Below are 24,928 nucleotides of genomic sequence, written 5' to 3' on the forward strand. Positions count from 1 at the left end.
ACTGGTCTAGTGGAGAGTGTCCCTGCCCATGGCAGGGGGCTGGAACTGGATGAACTTTAGGGTTCCTTCTGGCCCTAACTGCTCTATGATTCTATGAAGTCATCCGTGGGTGTATTTCAGTGCATTTTTTTTTCCTTCAAATTAACCATTCACTCAGTCCATACCTAAATTGAGCAAATATTCTTGAAGATGAAATAATAAACTCCTGCTTAGCATGTGAAAAGCCCAATACTGACTGCCGTCCATGGGGACATGAAAAAGACTTCATCCTGGATCGTTGTAACGTATTTTGCCTGCAATATTCCTCATCAACTATGAACATCAAATAGGACTTACAGGGAGGATTTAAATGGAATTCTGATATTTATCAATTGTCAATTCAGCATCTACTGCAGAGAAAATAATGTCACACATTGACACAGCCACCACTAGATTCTCAGTTTGACTTTTCACAGAGCACTTTATGGATTTTGTGATTTAAATTTCCTTTGACATTTTTTATTACACAGTTTTGAAAAAAATGTCAAAAGGTAAGAAGAGAACAGTGAGTAGTATCAGAAAAATTGAGAATGTCATGAGAGAAGCAGCCTTTTGGGTTAAAAGGAAGAAAAAACTCTGACATTTTTATATAAAGGAATAATAGAGATTAGAATGGTGGGCCTTAAATGTTGCTTACAGGGAAATAAACGAGGTTATAAAAATGTTATTGAGGCTGAAAAACTGAGCAACTCCTCATGGCTTCCCTTGCAAACCAAATTCTTTGTCTCAGTGAACTAGATGACACAGGCATCCCCTGTGATCATGTAAAAAATGTCAACGTGACAGTTAATTGACAATGGCCTTGCTGCTTCTCAGAGGAAAAAACAGTGACTGTAATACCTCATAATGAAATGCATTAGGCAGCCTAAATGTACTACTGATTGCTACCAGCTTCTCCTACAACTGATTATATTTGTGAGATTGTTAGAATATGGCTGATAATGAGAAATTAACTCAACCTTGACAACAGAAAGATGTTAGGTTCTCTTTAGTTAACCTCTGAATGTTATGAATTATTGCATAGAGAAATATTAAATTGCAATACATGCAGACTGAACCCTCACTTCTATTATTTTGTCAGTTGTTTACAGAACATCAAGTTCATACCTATCAGGGTTTTTTAAACTATTGTGTGAATAATTAAATCATGCTGTCTCCCCTGTACATCCATGCAGGACCAAATAATCACTGTCGCTTCCTAACGTTTGCTCTATAATCCATATTATTTCCAAAGACATTTTCAATAATGTAGTTCTGCTCAGAGAGCTACTTACAGGGTTTTTTTCAAGCTTTTTCTGTTTTTCATGGCAAGGAAATTCATTTTAGAACGTGTAACTGTGTATCTGGTATTTTAATATATAAAGAAAACCTTTGCTGCAGAAGTTGCTTCAGCATCCAGTTTTTGAAAGGCAGCTATTTTGCAATTTGAGATTTTGTGCATTTCACAGTCTAGAAGTATGAAGCTATTACAAAACTAAATGTATTTTATATATATATATTTCTGCTTGGAATCACTGATTTTATACACAACAGGGACTTCTGTATCAAGGCTAAAAAATCTTTCGGAAAAGGGTTGTTTGTTCAGCTTTCTTAATCAAATCTTTAAAGAACACCAGATCAATAGCAAAATTACCTTTATTTACTGTGCAGCATAGATTCTATATATATGTATAGGTTGTATAGTTTTGCACACCTTTGTTTCTACATGACCCTTTGGGATAAATTCAGCGGCTAGATAATGGCAAAATCTGAGAGATTCTGTTGTAATATACTCTCAACCCTGCAGCATTGTGGGGGTCTATCACTTCAGTCAGTGGTAGATGCTCCAAGAGGATAGGTAAGGCTAGGAGATTTAGAGTCCTTATCTAGAAATCTGATGATGATGCTGTTGTACCTCCACCAAATTATTGATTTTGTTCCAACTTAATTGCATCAATGAACAAATTTTAAGGTTTAGGAGATTACAGGGGATGAACTGTAAAAATATACATTAGGTCTACCTCTTCAAACCAAACAACAAAAAGCAAGAGAAGAACAACTGAGAGGGATCTTCTATTGTTACTATTTTCAAACATCTTGATAAATTCAATGTTTTTATTGTCGTCATGCCATTCAGCAAAATTTTTCTTAAATATTTATAATCTTAATATTATTTCTAAAAGAACAAGCGGAAACTATAAAATGTTCCTACATTCTGAAGATTTTTCTTATCTGTGTGGGAGTAGAAAGACCAATTCATGACTGAGTTGTGATTGCTTTCTTCATCCAGAAGTTGCAGTGGTAGTTTAGTAGAACATATAATGATGAGAAAAAGTCCTTTTGCTACTGAATATCACACTTTCTTGTCCTTGTTTTTATTACTACTATAGTAGCTTAGCATTTCATTGACCATTCATGCAAATTTATTGAATAAATAATGATCACCCAATCTGCAAGTCAGTTTGAAGTATTAAGATGGTAAGCTTTCATACTGGGTCAAAAAAGCTCCCCCCCAAAAAACAAGAAAACCCAAAGCCACCTGTATTAAAGCAAATCTGTAAAGACCTACCTCTTATGGCAACACTAGTGGGTGCAATTGTAATATTCTATTAATCAGCTTTGGGAATTAATGATTTAAGAATTTCTAGCCTTTTAGCTTTGATCCATTAATGGGTATAGATTCATTGGGAGTTAGCACAATTGGGCAAAGGCTCCTAAGTCGAAAATTGATCCTAGTAAGTGCTAGCTTACTTGCTTGACACCTTAATGGCTCTTGTTTTAATGCTTTGAACTTTTGCTCTGTGATAATGTGAGTTCAAGTCCCACTTGGGATGTTGAACTTTCACTAAAGTCAGAGTGAGCAGAGGGGAATCTGTCATTCCTTTACATTTTAATTAAAAGGACAAGTTGAAAGCAATGGAGAAAATATAATGAAATTACCATCATCATCATCTAGCTCTGGAACTGGGAAATAGACCTGTTCTGTCATTTAATCATGGGAATGGTTGACTAGGGACTTGAAGCAGGCACTGACAAGTATTAAAAGGTTCGTTCTCTAAACTCTGAGCTCCTCAGTCACTGTCTCCTTTTCTGGCCAGCCTGATTGAAATAAAACAAAAAAAGTAAGAAAGAAGAAAACCCCAACATAATCCCAATGACTTTGAACAGAGTTTGCACTTCTAGCACTTATTAATGAGACGTAATATAAATAAAATGAAATAAATGAATAGTTTCAAGAATGCCTCCCAGACTAATTAAATAGTTCTCATAGAACTCTTGGGAGATGGGCAATTAAGTAATTTCCCAAACAGATAATTTATAAAAGTTGGGTAGAGAGATGAACTAGGGAAAGGCACCAGGGAGCACAGTTAATGATAATATGGAACTTCCTCAGGTCCCATCCTCTGCTAAGATTTGTTGAGTGAGACTGAATCTACAGGGGGAAGAAAAGCATTTTCTTGGGTTATTAAACAAGCCTTTTATAAGAAGGAAAATGATACCAGATTTAAAATATTTCAAATATTTATCCTTCCTTCTTTTGCCTTCAACATCCATTTCTGCCTCAGTAATTTAACCCTTTAATAAAAGAAAGCTTTGAGACTTCTCTGAGGTTAGTATCACTTTATAAGTATACTTGGAGAAACTCAGCTCAAAAGCACAAGATACATTTTGTTTCTGTATCAGCTTTCAAATTTGGATTGTTACGAAGATTTATGGGCATGAAAACTTTCTCCTTGAAAACCTTACCCAGATTTCAGAACAAACATATACAAAGATTCCAAATTATTTTTTATGATCCATTTAATTTTCAAATTTCTACGGAGTGCATCCAACAGAAATCACAAACCTTCTGCTTTGTTTTGTAGACTCTAGGTCTGTATAAGCCTTTGAGGTTTTGGATGTTTATCCAAGTTCACCTTGAGGTTTTTCCATACCTCTTAGGTGTGCTATGGCATAAGAGGAATAAAATATTGACTCTCCTTGTGACTGGTAGCTAGAGTTTCTATTTCTAAAATGGTTGGTATTGAATGATTACAACTAAGCACTGGTACTCACTCTTGTCATCTCCCTGGCAAGATGACCAGGGCAAATGAAAAAAATTATGTGTGGTTACCTCTGGTATTTAAATATCAATGTCAAAGCTACCTCTGATGGCTAAACACCAGGAAATAAAAGTCTTCACTGCACAGCAGTGTGTCATCAATTCAAAAAAGACGTAAAAAACTCTTTTCAACTTGAAGGCTTATCCAAATTTTTAATGTCCATTTTTCTTCTGAAATACCATCTTTCAGCAGACAGACATAACGGTTAATGGGTTGTTCTGACAACTACTTTTACTGCACTGAGCCAAAGAGCTCAGAAACAGGCTCTAATTAGATTTCTTTCATATTTTAACCACTTTCAAGAGTTATTCTCATCTAGTAATCTGTTGCCAAGCCTATAATATTTGTTTGACTCCCAGTGTTATGAAAGTGGTGGATATTGTAAGCAAAAATGACAAATTAGTAGGATCCCAGGGAAAGTGTCTGGGCAAAATACTTTTAGGAGGAAAATAAATGGAAAAAACTGTAAACCACCTTTCTTTATTTATTTTAGTGGTTGATCCTAAGGAACTATTAGTTCATTCATGCTACTAACAGGGAAGAAGGGCTGGAAGAGTCTCCCTGAACTGTCGGACTTACGTGTAGCAATTAGCTTCCTGGTCATTGTGGCTTGGCATTGCTTGACTTGCAGCTTGTGTGAAGTCATATTACATCCAATGAGAAATGACTCACAATTACATGGACCGCTGCCTGAATAGCAAGGCTGACTTCCTTCTACCAATCAAGTCCTCTTCCTAAAAATTGCCACCATGGCATCCACAGACACCAAGGACAATCACCCAGTTTGGCCAGGTCAACTGTTTACTTTGTATTTAATATTAAGAGGATTTGTGGGACCTCAGGAGATCTCAGTTCAGGAGTTTCAGAGGTCCTATTAAACAGACAGCAGTACTAAATGTTTAATCCACAACTGCTAAACAGAAAGAAATATATCTTTATTTATGTGATCAAAACTAAGCTAGTACTTAAAACTTTTGCTAAACTGTGCCACAATTGCGTATATAACTAATGTGCAATGTCCATGTAAGTACTTTCACAGCCAAAACACTCTGGTAATGTTTACAGTCATATTTAGGCAAAGCCAGACATCTACATTTCAACAGGTGGTCCATATCTGAAAAGCAAACCAAGCTCCCAAACGCAGTATTTAGAGCATCCCAAAGGAGAACTGAGCCCACAGCATTATGAATCATAATCAGAGACATCCTTTCAGTCTTTCATTTCTTCCCAAAACTTTGCACAGGCCTTTGATATCATCTACCTGGAAGAAAATTAATAAATAATAAAAAAAACAATCTGGATGCCCTCTGCCCTCCAATCCAAACCAATATTTGCTCACATTATCTGGCAGAGAGGCCAAATACAGAGAAAATGAATTCCTGGTATCTGATAAATAAGTGGGATTTATTTACACAAATTTATTTAATTCTGGTCTCCTGCTTGTCTGCTGGTTCATCTGCTCTATTTCACTCATTTCATGCAGCAGAGGGTTTTTCAATTATAAATCTGGGCAGCACAGTATATTTGAGCATTCTGTCAGCTTGATTTGTTTTTATGCCTGTAATGAATTTTAAACTCCCTCCTCAAAAGTCAGCATGTACAATCTGGAAATAGAACTTCTGGGTTTTTTTTTTTTTTTTGGTGGAATTACAAATAACCAGATAAATGGGAAAGGACTGAAGATAACTACCGACCCTGCAGGAGCTAGTGATGAATCCCAATAGACTGAGAAAAGTATAAAGTTCCTTATCCTTCTGTTTACGGGGTGTTGGTTGTCAGAGATAGGGACAACACTGCAGAGATCCTTGTGATCACAGAGAGCGTTTTATTGTTCAAACTCACTTTATACAGGGGGTTTGAAACATACCAGTCTAAGCTGATGATTGGTCTGACCTTAATACCTCCCAGTTCTCTGACCAGTGAGATGCCTGCAGCTTAGGATGGAACATTATTGGGTAAGGTCCCTCTGTCACCCAGGAATCGGTTTATGGAACTGGGCTGGGTTTCTTATTTATTGCCAAATTTATTGCTCAGCCACAGACCAACTGTGACATTTATTTACTCTCTGTCCTCCATAGTCTCTTCCTTCTCTTTCATATTTAATCCATTTTATTTATTATTGAGGCTCTGATCATTGTTTATATGCTGTACTGAACACTAAAGAAAAGCTAAGCAACAATTGGCTTAAATAGTTAAAATTTTTGGGCTTGATGATTTCAATTACCAGAAACCAGAAACTACAGCATTCCTTGTTGGCAGCAAAGATTCCCATGGGAAAGAGCAGGAAAAGGTGTCTACAACTTAGGGCACAGGGTCCTCATGTAAGATAAAGATACACCAAGGTGAGATCATCAGGGCTGAGCAGTTTCTCCTGGAGAGGACTGGAAAATTGCGATATTTCCTTTGGTTTCTTCTCTTTCCTCAAGATGCAGGACGAATAGAAGGCACAGGTTTTCAGCATCATGTGTGTACACACATATATTTTTATGCATAAGACTATTCCCTGCACTTGTAAGGATTACTGGGATTTCTCTAGGAAACAGGGGTTGTATATTTTGGAGAAAAGCTGACTCAGAAGGTACCTTATTGCTCTGTACAATGACCTGGAAGAAGGTTGTAGCCAGGTGTGGGTCAGTGTCTTCTCACATATAACGAGCTCAACAGGAAATGGCCACAAGTTTCTGTAGGGCAGGTTTAGATTGGATATTAGGAAAAAAAATCTCTTTTGAAAGGATGGTCAAGCACTGGAACAGACTGCCCAGAGAAGTGTAACCACTGTCCCTGGAAATGCTCAAAAACCTGTGGATGTGGTCCTTAGGAGACATGGTTTAGTGGTGAGTTTGACAGTGCTGGGTTAATGGTTAAACTCCATCTTAGAGGTCTTTTTCAACCTTAATTGTCTTGTGACTCTATAATTCTATGACATTGACATGTATTTACAATATATGTAGAAAAGTTGTCAAAGAACTGATGTTTCATCAAAGGTAAATAATTGATGAGCAGCCTCTAAATGATGTTTTTCTTGTCTCTGTAAGAGTAAAGTCTGCTCAAACACCAAAATTCTACTGAGGTACTATGGAGCATGTCAGTAATGAGCTTTCTGTGAGGTGAAGGCTAGAGGTATGAAATAGCAGCTCATTTCCGGGCAATCCAAACTATTAAATCCCCCACTGGCAATCTGATGATGTCCTCAGTGTTTCCTGAGCCCAATGAAGAAGGATGTGTTTTTCTTGCTAGATCTGTTAAATTTATTGACAGCCTTAAGCAGCAGAAAACACACTGCTCTTCTGAAACTCAGGGCATTCCCAGGACAATCTAGCTACTAGTAAGTGGCTAGCGAACAGAATGGCAGAAGAAGTCTGTAAGAAATCAGAGATCACCAAGTGTTCAATACTTACTGGCTGGAAAGTGGGCAGCGAAGAGCTTTGAGAAATCAGGTAATTAACCCAAAATTCTCTTCTGTCAATGAAATGTACTTGCAATGACAAGTTATTTTGCTACACAATTATACTGTCATACCTTTTATATTACTCAATCTGGTTTGTGTGGCAAGGTTTTGGTGGCTGGGGAGCTACAGGTGTTGGCTTCTGCGAGAAGTTGTTAGAAGCTTCCCCCATGTGAGACAGAGCAAATGACATCCAGATCCAAAGGTGGATGCACTTCTGGCCAAGACTGAGCCCACAGCAATGATGGTAGCACCTCTGGGATAACATATTTAAGAAGAAGAAGAAAAGGGGATAAAAATATGGACAAAAACTGCAGCCAAAGAGAGGAATGAGACTGTGCCAGAGAAACAGTTCTGCAGACCTGAAGGTCAGTGCAGAAGGAGGGGGAAGAAAATCTCCAGGCACTGGAGATTCCCCTTAAGCCTGTAGTGCAGACGGTGAGCCAGGCTGCCCCCTTGCAGCCCATGGAGATCCACAATAAAGCAGATATCCAGCTGTAGCCCCTGAAGGACTCCACGTTGGAGCAGGGGGAACCTGAAGGAGGCTGGACCCCGTGGGAAGACTGTGCTGGAGCAGGCTCCTGGCACTCTCCTGGCTCTCTCTTCAATGGAGCCATGCTAAGCAGGTTTGATGGCAGGACCTGTGACCCTGAAGGAGATCCATGCTGGAGCCTTTTGTTCCTGAAGTACTGCACCCCACAGAATGGGTGCTCCATGCTGGAGCAGTTAATGAAGAACTGTAGCCCATGGGAAGAATCTTATGATGGAGAAGTATGTAGAGAATCATCTTGTGTGAGAGGGACCTCATGCTGGAGCAGGTGAATAATGTGAGGAGTCCCTCCCACCCCCCAACAAGGAGGAACTATCAGAGACAATGTGTGATGAACTGACCGCAGCTCCCATTCCCCACCCTCCTGAATCGCTGAGGGGAGGACAGAGCAAAAATTTTAAAGGAAGTTGAGCCCAGGAAGAAGGGAGGGGTAGAGGGGGATCTGTTTTCAGTTTTGGTTGTTTTTCTTACCTTCCCTGATACAATTTGCAATACATAAATTTTACAAGGTCCAGTCTGTTTCACCCATGGCAGTAATTGGTGAGTGATCTCTTGCTGTCCCTATATTGACCACAAACATTTCAGTATATTTTTTCTTCCCTTTCCAGCTGAAGATGAGATGCAGAGAGCAGCTTTGGTGGACACTTGGCATTCAGCCAAGGTCAACCCACCTTGCTTGGTCAAAAGTAAATGGGTTATTTCTTCATTGTAACAGGGAAAACTACAGTGTACTTAAATCTGTGCAGGTATTTGGTGTTTTTCTGCATGCATACTAAACTACTGGCATCTTTGCAATCCATTTTTTTCCACGGATAAGTTGGAGTTGGAATTTCTGAAATGCATATGAGTGACTGAAAGCAAATTGTACATTTTTTTGCGCTCCAAAGGCTTAATTTTATTTTCCTGAGTCATGCCATTACTTTAGCCTTTATAGGAGTCCTCAATATAGTTCTTATAGCCATACAAAGAATTTACTGGCTCTCTGATGGAAGTAGAATGAATTTTGCTCACATTATAATCTTCTTTCCTGCCTTTGTCATCAACTCGTCATTATCCTTACTTGTTGCTCCAATTAAAGAAATGGTCACAGGGAAATGATGACAGAAACTAATGCTCTGTGGAATTTTGGAGGAAGTAAAAAGATAGGATTTTGCCCCTATGATTTCCAGACTCCACGAAGGGCAGGGAGGAACTTGCCCTCTTCTCTTTGGGGATGCTGGCTGGGACTTTGTTTTTGAGGTTTTGGGAAAGACTGCACAGCAGAATGAATTAACAGTCTCTGATTGCTCTGACATTGATGTCCTAGAGCCAACCCAGAAAAGAAAAAATAATAGAGACATGTCCACCTTGGGTGTGTGCTACTTTTCACAAAGAAAGGAAAGCACCTTTCCCAGTCAGAAAATCCCTGTATTGTTAAAAGACCATGGGTAGCTTAACTGATAGCACTAGGTGATTAATTTTTTAGGTACAGTTACATGACTGGAATCTCACTGCTACTGAATGAGCAAACTCAGGTCCGGAGAGCATGGTCTGAGAGAAGGGCTGTTTCAACAGACCTTTGTTTGCATATAGGACTTGCATTTACCTTGAGAACAGATGAAAGGAGTAAGTTTTAAGCCTGCCAGGGGAAGAAAGAGCTTGTCAGCAAATGTGCAAATAAAGGTATAGGTGCATTCTGACAGCAAGAGATAAGTGACCTTGTAACTCTTTGATTTTTTGCACTAATAAAAGCCACTTTGCTATAACATTCAGAATAGGGATACTTATTCTGTAGTATATAATTTTTCCTGCAAGAGCATATGTTGCACATGTATGATGATACTGAATTTTTCTCTGTAAAAGTGCTAACACAGAGAGGAAAGGCAGATGAATCATTGGCCCCCAAATGAATTGGCACAAGGGAAGCTTGCAAAATAAAATACAATGAACACAAAACAATGATGGGCATGGTGCTTGGAGAATAAAATTGGACACAACTCGGGACAGGAGCAAGTTTTGCAAAACAGCCAAGGAGGCTGTGAGATGAAGAGAAGCAGAAAATTCACTTTACAGTTCAGAGGTCTTCCTCTCCAGTTCTCCAAGGATTTGAACTCCAAGTTGGATCCCAAAATGTTGCACATATAAGACATTCCTTATTTTGCCCTTCTGCATATTTCTGTAGCTGCCCAGTTGTATGCCTGCATTGGCTCTAGCTCTGCTCACCATGTGTTAATCTTTTTCCCTGGATGACTTGTGGGAACAGGGGTCAGTGAACCATCTGATGAAACCTGGCATGTAATTTACATTAAATCCATTTAGCGCCTTATTTTACTGAGGAACTAGCTTTTGAATGAATTTAGGCACCTCTGTGAACTTTGCGTAAATTTCCAGTTTATTTATATTTGGAAGCAATAATTGTATTGACATTTTAGTTCTTCTAAAAATGACAAACTCTTATCTAAGTTGGTGAATACAGCTTCTGCTTCATAATTTCATGGCATTATTTTCTTCCAAAACTCTAATGGCATTGCACACTACTATTAAATACACAAACTCATGCTGCTAACATCTTGTTACACAGGTCTGATGTGGAATTTGCTGGTTTTTATTAGATTTCTTTCCCCTTTCACTGCTAAGCTGAAGCTTCACTGTGATGTCAGGCTATAGTTCATGACAAAACTCATTTAGCAAACGAGTGAAGTTTCTGTAGGTGTCTGCACAAGAGCTAACCATGCTCAACACCTTTAAGGGTTGAAAGAGAGAAACAGACATTTGAAGGCCATGAGTCATGAGGTCCTGAACCATTGAGTTGACTGGAGCCATAAGAGACCCTTTTATTGTTCGTGACCTTGAAAAGTTCCTAGCTCAGCTGCAGACATCCCCACTGTCAATATCTATGGGTAACTGAATAATCCCACAGCTGCCCTTCAGCAGCCACACCTTGGCCTGCAGAAATGACTTCACAATACTTCCTAATTTTCCCAAATTATTAAATTAAGACATGATTTTTAAGGTCAAATCAAAGCTCCAGTTGACTCCACATTCTTTTTTGTGACTCGGATACTTTTATTGTCTCCTGTGTCTATTTGTTTTGTTGTTAAAGAGTTCCTAAAGTATAAAGCTGATGGTACTTGCGCAGCCGAAATGTCTTAAGTGAACATAGTCAAGAAGATGGATGCTTCGGACTTAAAAGGAGAGTATGGATTTGTTTTTCTTATCTCTATTACAGAAAGTGCTATGAGTGGATTTTCCAGAATGGTTCTATAAAAACAAAAGCTGATTGATTAATTCAAAACCTATAGCTAGGAAATGTTTTCCAGGGATACTTACAGGAAATGCACAATGGTCTATGAAGAGAAGTAACTTACTATGTTCACACTGATGGGCAAATTTACCGTGATCTGTTACCTTTGGCTATGGCAGTGACAGATGTAACAAAATTACCATTTTTACACTTACTCCTTCCTGTTATGCTGAATCAGAAGATGAGGGTATCAGGACTGCAAACTTAGTAATATTTCCTTATTACACCTTTCAAACATTTAAACATATAGGAAACATGTGACTGTGTAGATATAAAAAGACATGGAGAGTTTGACTTCAGATCTCAGCAAGTTCACTAAAACTAGCCCTGGTTAAATGAAAATATGTGTCAGTGCACTATTCATCTTATGCTGCAAGAGCAGTAATGACAGGCAGGGTGATTTTGCCAAAGCTTAATGCAAGTTTGTCCTTTGCTTTCAGAGGTCTTTGAACCAGGCCATACCTGCTTCTAAAACCACTGTGTGTGAGAAAACAAGAGAAGAGTGTTAATGGGTTTGAATTATACTTAAGAGGCAGGTTAGATATGAAATGCTAACAAAACAAGAAACTTCAGGAAATTTACCTGAAGAAAAAAAAATAAATATAAAATTGAAACAAAAGCCTCCCTCCCTGAATTGTTCCTTTCCTGGTGTGGTTGAGATAATCAGGTTGTTGTTCCTCCATCAGCATTTTCTCCCCTTCCACCAATCTATTTACTTCAGTTGGCAGATTTAGAGGTATTCAGCATGCTTCTCATGAACCATTTTTACTACAACGTTTTTTGTAATCAGAGGTAAACTGTTGGCTATTTCCCTGAATCATAGCTACTTGCTTCTAATGCAAAAGTGTGTCCCTTTTGACCTTGCTGAGGTATCGAAGACGACAACTCCTGGCTCACTGACTTCACCCTCCCACTGTCAAAAGCACAACCTGTTTCTGATGTTTTTCAGAAATAAATTGAATTTGATTCAATTTCACCCAGTGATGACACTACGGCTTTGGAACCTCACCCTTCTAAAGGTTAAACATCATCTTTTAATTACCAGCTTAAATTTATTAATGATCAGTTTATACTGAAATATTTTTTGTGTCAGTTAGGCAACCCCTTTTCCTTCCTAACATAAACATAGTTTTGATGTATTTAAAAGCCTATATTACCAGTTTAGTTACATGAATTCAAACTTATGTGTATACTGTAATGAACATAATTATTCCAAATGTTTGTAATGCACACAGGAATAATCATTGGCATTTCCAGTGAACGGTGAAATAAAAATATTTTTAGTCAGATCCTATGTGCTTACCCTAGAAGGAAAAGATATATCTATCAAATTGAAACTCAAGGAGAAAGAAATTAACACATGAACCCATTTATTTTTCAGTGTACTTTTCTCCACAGGAAAACTCTTTCTCAGATTTATTGATATGGGTGAATAAAGGTTTACGAACAAACATTTTCTTCTGTTATGACATTATTTCATGGTTAGCTAACAACATAATGGGCATTGAGAAAACAGCAGCATATACAGATATCTAAAAAAATGTAATGAATGTGCCCCTACAATAGAAATACATAATAGAGTTCTGTTCCCGAGCTTCATAAAATTACTGTTTTCTCAGTTGTGTCTTTTTTTTTTTTTTCTTGGTAGCACAGAAGATGTATGGATGTGGAACTCACACATCAGGATTATCTTAATTTCCTTTTTTATGATAAAATATAGTAACTTTAAATTGAATTTTGTCATAATGAGGAATAGGAAATCACTGATCCTTGTTGCTGGTATTACTGTCTGTAACTCTTTGAATTGCTGTGTGTTCCTGAGGCAAAATGTCCTAATCTGATTGTTTAAAATTACATCATTGATTAGGTGTGAACAAATAGACTCATGAAATGAAGGGATGTACAACACATCGTGATTAGACTGTCAGATGCTCCTGGCAACATGCAGGTTTAAAACCTCTTACATCTAACACCTCACTCACTGCCCCCCTTTAGAGATATAGTGTAGTTCTGTCGGAGTCCAACTTAGCATGTTCTTAGCAGAGGGACCCTAAGCTACTTTTATAAAAAGATAATCTGTGACAACAAAGCACAAAACATGACTTTAAAATATCTACTGAGAATCTGGTTTTGATAATAAGAAAGGTAATATTTAGGTGAGACTTATTCTGAAAATGCTGCTCAACACATTAATCAGAATTACTTCACTTTCAACTCCTCTCCTATGCCTGTATTTCATTTGATGCACCTTTAATCTCTGGGTTTGGCTAGAAACACACAGTTGTTTTATGTACAGCATTTAGCAATTTTGTGGAATAATAACAAGAAAAATGAATAAGGATGAATCTTTCTGATAACAGGACATTAGACTTCCCTTTTCTTTGTGGCTATAGATCTGAAGACAAAAAATGCTTCAAAAAATTTTAAACATATCCTTTTGAATAAAGGGCAATATTTCATATTAAAAATAAAGTAATACATATTCAAATAATGTTATTATCAGTTTTAAATCCTAAGATATAGACAGTATGCACTGGAACTTTGAAAAGTCAATGCTACTTCACAATCCTTTTACATTTGTATTTCTTGTGCATTTTGTTAGACTACTTGGCTCATGGGTGCTGGTAGGTATTGAGGAGAAGAGCACAGAAGCAGATGCAGAGGGAAAACATGGCTTTGTCATTCACCAGTTTAGGAAGTCAGAGGACATTGGGAAGATCACCCCTAAAAGGTACACATCACTGTAAGCTAGTCAAGTTGTCCCCTCTACAGAAAATGAAAAAGGAAATGGAATTTATCCATCTTAGGCATCTAAAGTTATGAAAGATGAAGGCAAACCTTAGTTTTTAACCCAAAAAAGAAAAAAAAAGTCTGCAGTAGAAATGTTCTTAACACAGGATCTGACATCTTAATATTTTATGGCAAAAAATTTAAATTATAAATTAATAGGCACATATAATATATTTTTTCCAGTTATGAATTGTTTACAAATTATCTTGAAAGAATTCTCAATTTAAATTGGCTAGTGAATGATCCTACATCATCATTTAATGTAAGATTTTTTATAGGAAGTAAACATAAGAGCTTCTGCTGAAGCTGAACTTAACCAGATCATGTGTGTTATTGTTATACAAGGTAAAACCTAGAACTTGCAAGGTTAATTATTATAATTTGAAAAAAGACAGTATAAGTAAAATTCAGATATTACTATTTCTATGTAATTAAGTTGTAATTGCAGCATAATTGCACAGTGGTCTTGCTTTGCAGTAGGTTGCTAAATTGGATTTGCTCAGTTACTTATGAATGAGTTAATGACAAAAATTTTGACATCATATTAAATTTTTTTTGTTGCAAAATTCCTTGAAATTATCAAATGGGGAGTGTATATTTTTTCAATTTTCTTCATTGGAGAATGTTTAATAACATTTGCATGTCATATGTAGGCAGCGTGCAAAGCTTGTAGGAATTAAACACAAATCTTAGAAGGTTTTACGTTATACATTATCTATTATTTCTCATACCACAGAGCTCATAAAAAATGCATATCACTTGGGCTGATAAAGCTGTAAGCAAAAGAGGGAAGACTGAAACCTTAAGGCAAAAATTTTCTAATGAAATTTAATAAATACACAATAGGAATAGTACTCAAGTAATTTTAGGGAAGTAGTGGAAGTGACACAGTCATCCAGTCTCATGTGACCTCCTGTTACCCAGTTGCAATTTTTCTTGATAGACGTAATAGTTGTCACACAGAAAAGAGAAAGGAGAAAAGAACTCTTTAGAGCATGCTGTCCCTCAAGCAAATAACAAAACCTACAAGGTAGCTTTAGAAGCTTGCTAAAATGTTGGAAGAGCTAAAGAAAAGTTTTATTGTAAGTTCATGTTTTATTCAAGCAACTAGTTGTTCATTCAATGTTTCGGGCTCTTTTTTTTTTTTTTTTTTTTTTTTTTTTTAGCAATAAAGCATGTTCTGATCACAGTAAGGAAGATTTTGCCATGGCTGTGGCGAGTCTTAAAATGGTTGGCCTTCCAAAATAGCTGACAAGGCAATTCAAAGCAGAGTGTTCAGTAGGTAATGACATTGTGCCTCTACCTTAGCTCACAGGTTTTTTAGATAAATTGTAACACAGACCTCTGAGGGCATGTGCTGGTTAGGCCCAGAGGTCTCTCCTATGTGCCAGTGCAGCAGTCAGCAAGTGTGAACCCCAGATCATGAACATCCCTAGCTGAACGTGTCCAGCACCAGCCCCAGGTAGAGGCCAGCTAGCATGAGACAGTCCTCTGCACTGCCAACAAAACCAGTCAACCTCCAGCGGTCGAACTGTGTCCTGGGAATCATTCTTTGCTGTGCTCGCTTCCCAGTACTGCCTGGAAGTCACTTGACAGAAAGTCATTTGGCCAGGGTATACAAATTCTTCCCTGTCAAGTATTGCTTTTGTATACATTATATAGAGAAAATACACATCAATATGATATATTTACACATTTTAGGAAATAAAGAAAACAGTGTGTGATGTATAAATCTTAGTTAATTATAATTAACAAAAAAAATTTTTGACACTTTCCTTTAATAAAAACTGAAGAAATCAAAGTTAACAGAAAACTGTTCAAGCAGGTATTGGTATGGGAAATTCCCAAATCAAATAATATAGTAAAAAAATCCTGAAAACTATTTTTACTAGATGAATAAAAAATTCTAAGATGTTCAGCACAAGCTTACTCAAATAGATTATATGACCTATGTTGTAGTGCAGCATGTAAACCAGTTCAGTTTAAATGATTTCTCCTAGACTCCCCTCATAACTAAGTGTTGGCTCAGGGCCGGTTTTCCCGCCACCTTTCTGATTGGTCCCTTGTTCCACAGGTTGAAGTTGTCAGTCATATTCCTCCACCCCCTTACTATTCCTTTTTTGCCTAATCATTCTGTTAACCCCTCCCTAAGTCACCTAATGACTCCACCCCTTATTCCAGAATGTTCTCTCAGGCACATTATGTGATTGGGCCAAAGGAAAACACCCCTCCCCATCCTATCGTCCATTTGCTAGCCAGGCTGTCCATTGTATTAGCACCACCCCTTTTGCCTTTCTCTATTGGTTTGTTCAATGTAACTGCCTTTTACTCCACCCCCTATATAAGTTGCTGTCTTCTGTAAAGCGGGTCTTTTGTTCGATTTGCCTCCCTGGAGGAATAAATTCTCTGGACTGTACCCTGGCTCAAGACCTTCTTTTCATTACCTTGCCCTCCCTTCTGCCGTCGCCTGACTCCTGCGAGGTGCTGCTTGGAGCCCAGGGCTGCCTCGCCCGAAGCTAACCCAGGTAGTGCCCCTCCCTGCCACTTGGGCTGCGTGTCGGCTCCCACCTGGCACAAGCCTTCTCCCTGGACTGGGAGTAGAGCCTCTTGCAGACGCAGCACGACAGACCTATGTAAATAGTTTATAATGGTTATTTAATAGAAGCTCCGGTTTGCAAATTTTGAGATTTTTGTTTGTGAACTAAGTACCTCTCCAGCAGCAACGACCATCCAGTGTGGGCTAATGTACAGCACATCAGCCATGTATGCACAGCAGAACAAACTCATAATGCAGTTTGAGCCAACAGTTTTGGAAGAGTGATGTCATAATGAGGTTTTAACATAAATACTCCAACAAAATGCAAAACAAAGAAATAAACTGAGGGAGAAAGCTCACTGGAGATTCCCATGCATTTTTAATTATTGCAGCCAGGGTTTACAGCTAAATTTTTCATAGGAATAAAGTTAAAAACCAGAATTATTTTAAATGTTTAAGCCCACTATCAAGCTTGTACTTCTAGCTGTCTTGAAGATCTCTTTGGCATAGCTTGCTTTCAAGTAAGCAAGCCCCCTTGAAATACTTTATCTGTCAGAGTGATGATATAGACCCTCTTTGTCATCATGTAAATACTTTAAAGAATAAAGAAATTTGAATCAGAAAGTCATGAAGAAGAAAAGAAAAAATAGAGAGAAAAAACACATTATTGCCAAACAAACTACATTTATGAACAGCACTGTAACTGATGTCTCCCTTTAACAGCAGTCATCACCTTCTCCTGTCACATCCCACAGATGCAAGAAAATAAAGAGTTTAGAAACCAGATTTCCTATACAGTGGTAAAACCATTAGCCACCTTTTAACACTTCTGCTTTCATAGCAGAAGATTCATTACTCTTTTATAACTTTTTACCAAAATTGAAATTCTATCAAACAGGGCTTCATTTGCCAAGCAGAAGTAGCAGTATCCATTAAGTATCTGTTTGACCAGTATGCTGCTGGAATGCAGGCACAATAATTGATATTATTTGCCTGACAACCCCATAATGAAACCTCATCACAAAAACACCCAATTTCTTGTCAGGAAAATATGATATATAAGCACAAGAAATAGCTGATTTTACATCCTCACCTCAGGATCTGTCTCAAAATACATGAACTTTATAGACTTAAAGAAGTAGAAATGTGGCAAAATATCTGTTTTCTTCTATTTTTTCTATTCTAAATTTATTTGGGGGGGGGCATACAAATAATGAATTTGCATAATAGTTCCAGATATTGATCAGATACTGTAATTCTCCATGTTAAGTGTACAAAATTATGTCTAAGGCTGTCATTAGAAATAAACAGGTTATGAACAAAGACTATTAATAGAAAGCACAGGAAAAGCTCCCTTGGGAAGTATATTAAGATGGCTTTTGGATTGCATATGCAACAGTGGAAGAAATGAGAATACAGTACATCATGGTATCATAAAATCATGTCTCATCTATGCAAAATTTTGTATAAAACCCAAGGGAGACAATGACATTGTACATATGCTGTGGTGTGATATATTAGCAGAGATGTATCTACTACAAAATATCAATTATCATAACTCAGTAGGTTGTCCTATATATATATATATATATATATATATATATATATATACACACACACACACATACATATTGCTTTTTGTTCTACTGCTGTATAATGAATGTAGAAAGCTATAAATTAATAACTGGGTCACAAAGTCCAGTTCTAGATACTGTCAGAAAATCATAATGTAGAAGTTTAGTAGAGAAAGAAATAATGATAGACCTATTATGGTGAGGCTGATAAACAAACCAGTCAGCCCTAACTGTGATGTGTTAGTTGCTATGACATGATCTCTGGTTTATCACACCCTCATAAACAATGCTGTTCTTCGAGGACAATGTCTTGATTTAGTTTTGTTTTAAAACTACTGCAGCTAACTCATTGTTCTGTGATAGCTGAAGTAATCATTTCTGATAACAACCAACAAAATCAGACTTTAAAAAAGGACAAAAATGCACAACACCCCCCCCCCCCAAAAAAAAACCCAAACCAAAACAAAATAACCAACAAAAAAAACCCAAAAAACAAACAACCACCCTCTGTCATAAAACTTCAGCTTTATCACCTTTGCTTATCCTATTTGGAAGCTGGCTGCTATCTCCCCCCCCCTGCATCTCACTAGTCCCTCCTTATTCACAAGAAAAAAAGAGATAATTTAGACTCCCTCATAATGTTCTGCTTGAAGGATTGCTGAACAAGGCATTGGCTGGATTATCTGCCTCAATGTTTTTTCTGAAATGACTGTCCGGCATAGAGTCAGATATCTTAGCACTCTGAAGGCCTGAAGTCTCAGTCTGGTCACTTCAGAAAGAGTGAGGAAACCAAGTTTCTTCTTATGCAAACCATAGAATCATAGAATGGTTTGAGCTGAAAGGCACCATCTACCTGCAAGCCCCATGCTGTGGATAGGGATAGCTTCCACTAGACCAGGCTGCTCCATGCTCAAAATGATTGGGTGAAGTCTGGCTCCCAGTCATGCAGAAAACAGTTCTCCAACACTGGTCATCTTCTAGGCCCTGACGCCTCTTTAACTGGCAAGAGACACACTTCTGATCAAGACAGGAAAAGAAAATCTGAACTTTCAGATCTATTGTTGAATGGAGTTGAATACAGAACAAATTCTGCTCAAAGAGATTTTTTATATCTTTTTAAAATTCTGATCAGAAATGAAGTGTTACAGAAAGAATGCTGAGAATACTTCAATTTCAGTGAAAATGTCTACTTTTGCTAAAACAACTTATTTTATTTATGTTCTGCTTATCATTCTATACATTATAATTCCAAGAAAATCATGTTCCCTTTTTTAATATCTGCATTAAATGGAATCCAAAATAATTTTTTTCTAAGTTTCTGGGTTTCAGATAAAATGTACTTTCTCACAGAAAACAATTCCAACACTAAATCATCACAACATTATCAGAATCCACAGTCAGCACTTGTAGCCCAGGGTTGGAATCACCCTGATGCCATATCCTGCCCATTCGCCTTTGAGAAAGCTTTGAACAGTTGCTTAAATTCACAGGGTACAAGAACCACAAATGTTGCTAGCCCTAACGTGGGGAGTGAATTCAGGGGAGACTCCCAGCATCATCTAGCAAGTTCTTGTCTTGTTTCATAACTGAAATTAAACTTTTCCTAAGTCAGAAGACACTGCAAAGACATGGCTTTTGTTGTCACTGGACTCCAGTCATCAAACAGGCTGTATTTCAAGGTGGTGTAACCCAGGGAACTACAGGACATTACCTTTGAAGAAAAGTATCTTGCAATAATCTGTGCTTCCCATACATTCCTTCCCTCCTGCATATTGTCCCATTCTGTCAGCAGCTATGTTCTCAGGAAGAACTATGAATAGATACCTCTGAAATGCAACGTGATTTGTTTTGTGATGGGCCAGATGGCATTCAGTGACAGATATATTTCAACAATACATTCCCAGAAGAGGACACTTCTGGTCCTCTGGCAGTACCTGAGTGATGAAGACCACCTATATCTTCAGTAAAATACTCAGAGATTCTCCAACAGTTATATGTAAAATTATTTGCTTCTGTTCAATAAGAAAGCACATTTTTGGTGTTGTTATTTTTCTTTCCCTTATTTTATGATTTTGTTATCTCAAGAAGGAAGATAATAGAGAGATCCATGTTCCTTTCACAGACAGAAGTTTATGACTTTATTTTCACCGCTAAAGTTATGCATATTTTCCACCAAACAGTCTCGAACAGACTAGATGTTTAATGCTACAACTAGGCTTGATTTGATGATTCAACTTAAAAAAAAAAATCAGTTTATAAGTCTACATGTATACTATATTCACTGACATCTGAGTGGGATCCATATGACAGAGGCTGTGGTGTTCTGCCTTGCCTCTCTCTCTAACAAAACACAGAGAGTGCTGTCATTCACCATTATGGTTGGGATTCAGGGTCTTTAGAAGGCTAGCAAAAAAGCGTATTGAGGCTTGAATACATTCCTTCCATTCAGGGCTGAATGCCTTTTAATCACCAGAAATTCTCTGAATACCCTCTACCAGAATAAAATAAGTTTTCATTTAAAGTCTGAAATTGCTTTTATTTTAGGAATCATGTTTTATTTCACTTCCATAGTTCTGATTCTGCTCCATATTCAACAGCTATTTATTCTTAAGGAAGGTCTAACTTAAGTTCTGGGTTTAGGAAAATAATAATCTGAAGTTTGCATGATTCTGCTGCATGCTATTTCAGGTGGGCACGCAGGGACTATGCTCAAACTCAGAGGTTACATGCATTTTATAAGAGATTGCTTTCTAACCAGTCTTTCAAAGCGGCATCTTAAAAATCTCTGATGTTTTACTAGCTCACACCACTAAAAACAAGTGATTGTTTTTGCAAAAATTTAATTGTTCTAATTTTTATCCTACAGTTAAAATCACATGTTATTCTATCCTTGTGCTTTACAGAATTTTTCACTGTAGGACCTGCTAAATGTGAGTTTGCAAACTCCATGGCCCTTCTCTCTTTTTCTTAATAGCAATTTGCCCCTCAAACTTCTGCCAGCTGAAACAGCCAGAAGTTAGTTTTATGCTACTTAAAAGAAATAAAGTGATATATTTTAGAAGCAGCAGATATAAATTTATGTTTACTTTAAGCAATAGAAGTCCTATAAGCTGATAGGTGTATACTGGTGTCAAGGTTATATAAAGAACTTAAAATTCAGTCAGAATGATGCTTTGATATATTTACACTCAAAGTCCCATTTCTAGTTTCACACATTACATGTAAATTACCAGATATCATAAGACTGGTAAGAACTGATAATTCAGAGCTGTGGATCTAGTTCAGCAAGAAATGATAGGTTTTTTCTCACACAGAACTATTGAAACATCATCTGAAATGCAGACATATGCTTTGAAGTAAGAGTAAGGGCAAAAGATTCTCAGCATCTGCTAGCAGTGGTTGTGCGGCTTGGGTTAGAACTTGGATATAATCAGTCAATTTGCATCAATCAAGTTTATTTACACTTCAAGACATAATGAAATATGACCAAGAAAATTGAATACATGAGCATAATATTTCAGCAAAATGCATTCTTGATGACAGTGGGTAAAGAAACTGCAGAACTCAGAAAATACTTCTGATTTTTTGAGTATTTTTAGGAAAAATGTAGCCTTTGCTGAATGGTTTTGGCTGTTCTCATAGAAATTTCAAAGGGCATGACTAGGGCATTTCTAGGTGCTACATGACTGAGGATTTAATTTGCAACTAAATAAAAAAGAAACTGATCATCTGCAACTTGCTGTAAAGAATGGGTTCAACCATTATTTTAATATCAATTGCAACCTATAGACTGCATAGACGGTGTATAGTGTTGCCCATATATAAACATATTTATGCAATTATAACTTCAGGTATTTTCTTTATAGATTATAATTGAACTATGATGACATTTTAACCCAAATATCACAAAAACATCAAGGCTTTATCCAGCAGCCAAACCATTACTGAAGTTGTGGCTGGATATTACTATAACAATGTTAAACACGCCAACACACCATGCAGGAAAGGTGATCCCAGACAACAGCAGCCAGCAAAAATCATCTCTCATTGATTTAACTGTAAAAAGATTATAAGATTTTCTTGAAAGCATCTAGACAAGTCTATTTTGTGACAGAAATAATCTGTCAATAATTGGTCACATTTTACATACCTTTATATCTGTATTCAGTTCAGTAAATAACGCTGATTTTTTTTTTGCTATTTTGTGTATGTGCGATCATTAAAAAGTTTCTTTAGGATACCTGAATAGCATTTCAGTTACATAATTGCTTAAAACCTACTGTTTTTCTGATTAGTAAATAAGTGAATGATCTAAAGAAAACAACATTCCTGCATCCCTTTTCCCCATGCAGTGCACTGCAAGCTATAGATGTGATGAGCTATACAGAAAACTGAGCAGGCTGCCAGACAAACTCCATGCTGAGCCTGCTGGTTGTAATCCCACCACACAGGGCATAAGAGGCTGGTAAATCCATCTGTTTCTGAGAACTGGCCTCCCATCATTCCTGCATTTATCTTTGATTTAAGCATTTGATTTGATTCACAATGCTTCTTGGAGCAGGGATTTGAAAAAAGCCCTTACAAGAGATAGCCAGATCTGCTCCCACTGGTTTGTGTTGGTATTTATGTACATCACTCCTTTAAAATGCTTCAACTTTATGTTTGTTAATCCATGCCTCTAGAAGGAAGTGTGTAATTTAGTCTCAAAACATCAACACTGCCTATTCAAATCCAGGCTATATTAGAAAATGAACCTCAGTGGAAAATGATGTGGCCTAGAGATCAATTCTTAAATTAGTTGTTTAGTGGTGGAGGGATCAAAACTTGCAAATCCCATAAGTCTTATTTTCTTTGAGTGAGATTGAAGGGTCCTAGTTTATAAAGCTGCTTTTCAAATTTTAAACTAACTATAAAGCGTTCCAAAACCAGATTTAGATCCTCAGGCCTTAAAATTCCTGCAGGGTGAATTACTTTACAAAAAGAATTGTTTTCTTTAGAAAGGCAATCTATTCCCTCAGGCTGGTAAAATTTAAATCTGCGATGTCTTCTCTTACAACAAACGCAAAAGGCCCACAGGTGCTGGTAGCTAAATAAGCTCCTGTAACTAAGAACTTAGTCTTTGTGTCATTAAAAATGCAACAAACTTGCATTGAGTTTCTAAAAGAAATAGGAGTAAAGAAGAAGCCCAGAAAGAGAATTACAGGCATGACTTTTGAAACCATGAGAGATTGCAAGACTGTGAAATAGTAGGAAATCTGAAGATATTTCTCTTACCTTAATTACAGATTTTCACAATGATGTCCCAGAAGCAGAGAACATCTTAATTTCCAAACAAAGAAATATGTCCATCCTACCAAAAAAATGAAGAGGAAGAAAAACTGAAATTGGAAAAAGGCTTTCAATTTCAGAAAGTTTGCTTCTCTAGTTATGGAATTAGAAAGTAATAATGAAGTTCTGTTTAGTGCCAGAGGAAAGGAAGTTTAATTATATTTGCTGTGAGGAGATCATACTACTGTGAAACATTAAATGAGTGTTAAACTAAGACAAGGCTCTTCTTGTGTGGCTGATCCAAAGAGCTTTTAGAAAGTCACTATCTTTTTATATCATAGGTTTTTAAAAGAGATTTTCTGAGCTGTTATCCACAGGATGCACATTTTTATTTCAATTGCAGCATGTTGAACTATAAAATAAATTTTATATTTGTCTGTAGTAAGATCAGTGAGCCTCCATTCCTGGACCTAAACCTAGGATTACTGATATATGCACCCAATGGGAAAAAAAACTGGTCCGGGTATACCTAATAGTATCAAAATATCTATTTTATATGCAACTGCACATCTTTGTTATCCATCCTGTATCCCACTAGGTCAGCAAAGACACTCCATCCACTTAAAGCTGTAATACTTAGCATTAAAGACACACACACACACATTTACCTGTGTACATATGTTACAAATATATGCATATGTACTTTTAAGGTAATATACAATGGTAACATAAAACCAAAACATTTAACTTTTAGTCAAGACCCTTCTGATATAATTTCATCTTTCCAAACTGTTAAAACACCGTAGGAGATGGTCCTTGATACAGAAGCAGAACATATTCATAGACTCATAGAAACAAAACCTTCTGGGTTGCAAAAGACATTTATTATCAAGTCCAACTGGAAACTCAGCACTGCCAAGCCTACCAATAACTCATGTCCCCAGTGCTACATCAACACAACTTTTAAACATCTTTGAGGAGGTGGACTCCATTGCTTCCCTGGACGGCCTGTTCCAATGCCTGAAAACCTTTTCCAGAGATAATTTTTTAAATAACATTTAATATAATCCTCTAAACGCAACTTGAGGCCATTTGCTCTTTTCTTCCCAGATTCTGGCTAGCTACATTGAACACGCTGATCATTTTTTCTTTTGTTGAGTGGAAGAGTATTTCCTCTTTTCCCCCGAAATTGTCAGAGCAGTAACATGTCCTTTAGTTTTGGCTGTTTGGGGAGTCAAAGTTATAACAACACTTAGTTCCTAAGAAGTCCTAGATATGTTATGAGATCATTTGAGAACAAGACTCTACTGTCATTTGAAGTTGAAATTGGGGGATTTTGATGTTGCTAACTCTGAACCTAA

At 37.1% G+C, this 24,928-nt stretch overlaps 1 protein-coding gene across 5 annotated transcripts in view; it reads right to left on the bottom strand.

The window, feature by feature from the left end:
* The window catches only part of TENM4 (teneurin transmembrane protein 4), a 1,547,018-nt gene that overhangs the window by 904,178 nt on the left and 617,912 nt on the right, over positions 1-24,928 (bottom strand). For 4 of the 5 annotated variants that reach the window (XM_038158275.1, XM_038158258.1, XM_038158286.1 and 1 more), the window contains one exon: positions 23,574-23,649. The gene's annotated coding sequence lies outside the window, so the exon portion shown is untranslated. Of the gene's footprint in view, positions 1-19,152; positions 19,299-23,573; positions 23,650-24,928 lie in introns of all 5 variants that reach the window. The other variant, XM_038158266.1, reaches the window with a different exon arrangement.

This window comes from Motacilla alba, chromosome 1 (assembly GCF_015832195.1).
Source record: "Motacilla alba alba isolate MOTALB_02 chromosome 1, Motacilla_alba_V1.0_pri, whole genome shotgun sequence".
Lineage (NCBI taxonomy): Eukaryota > Metazoa > Chordata > Aves > Passeriformes > Motacillidae > Motacilla > Motacilla alba.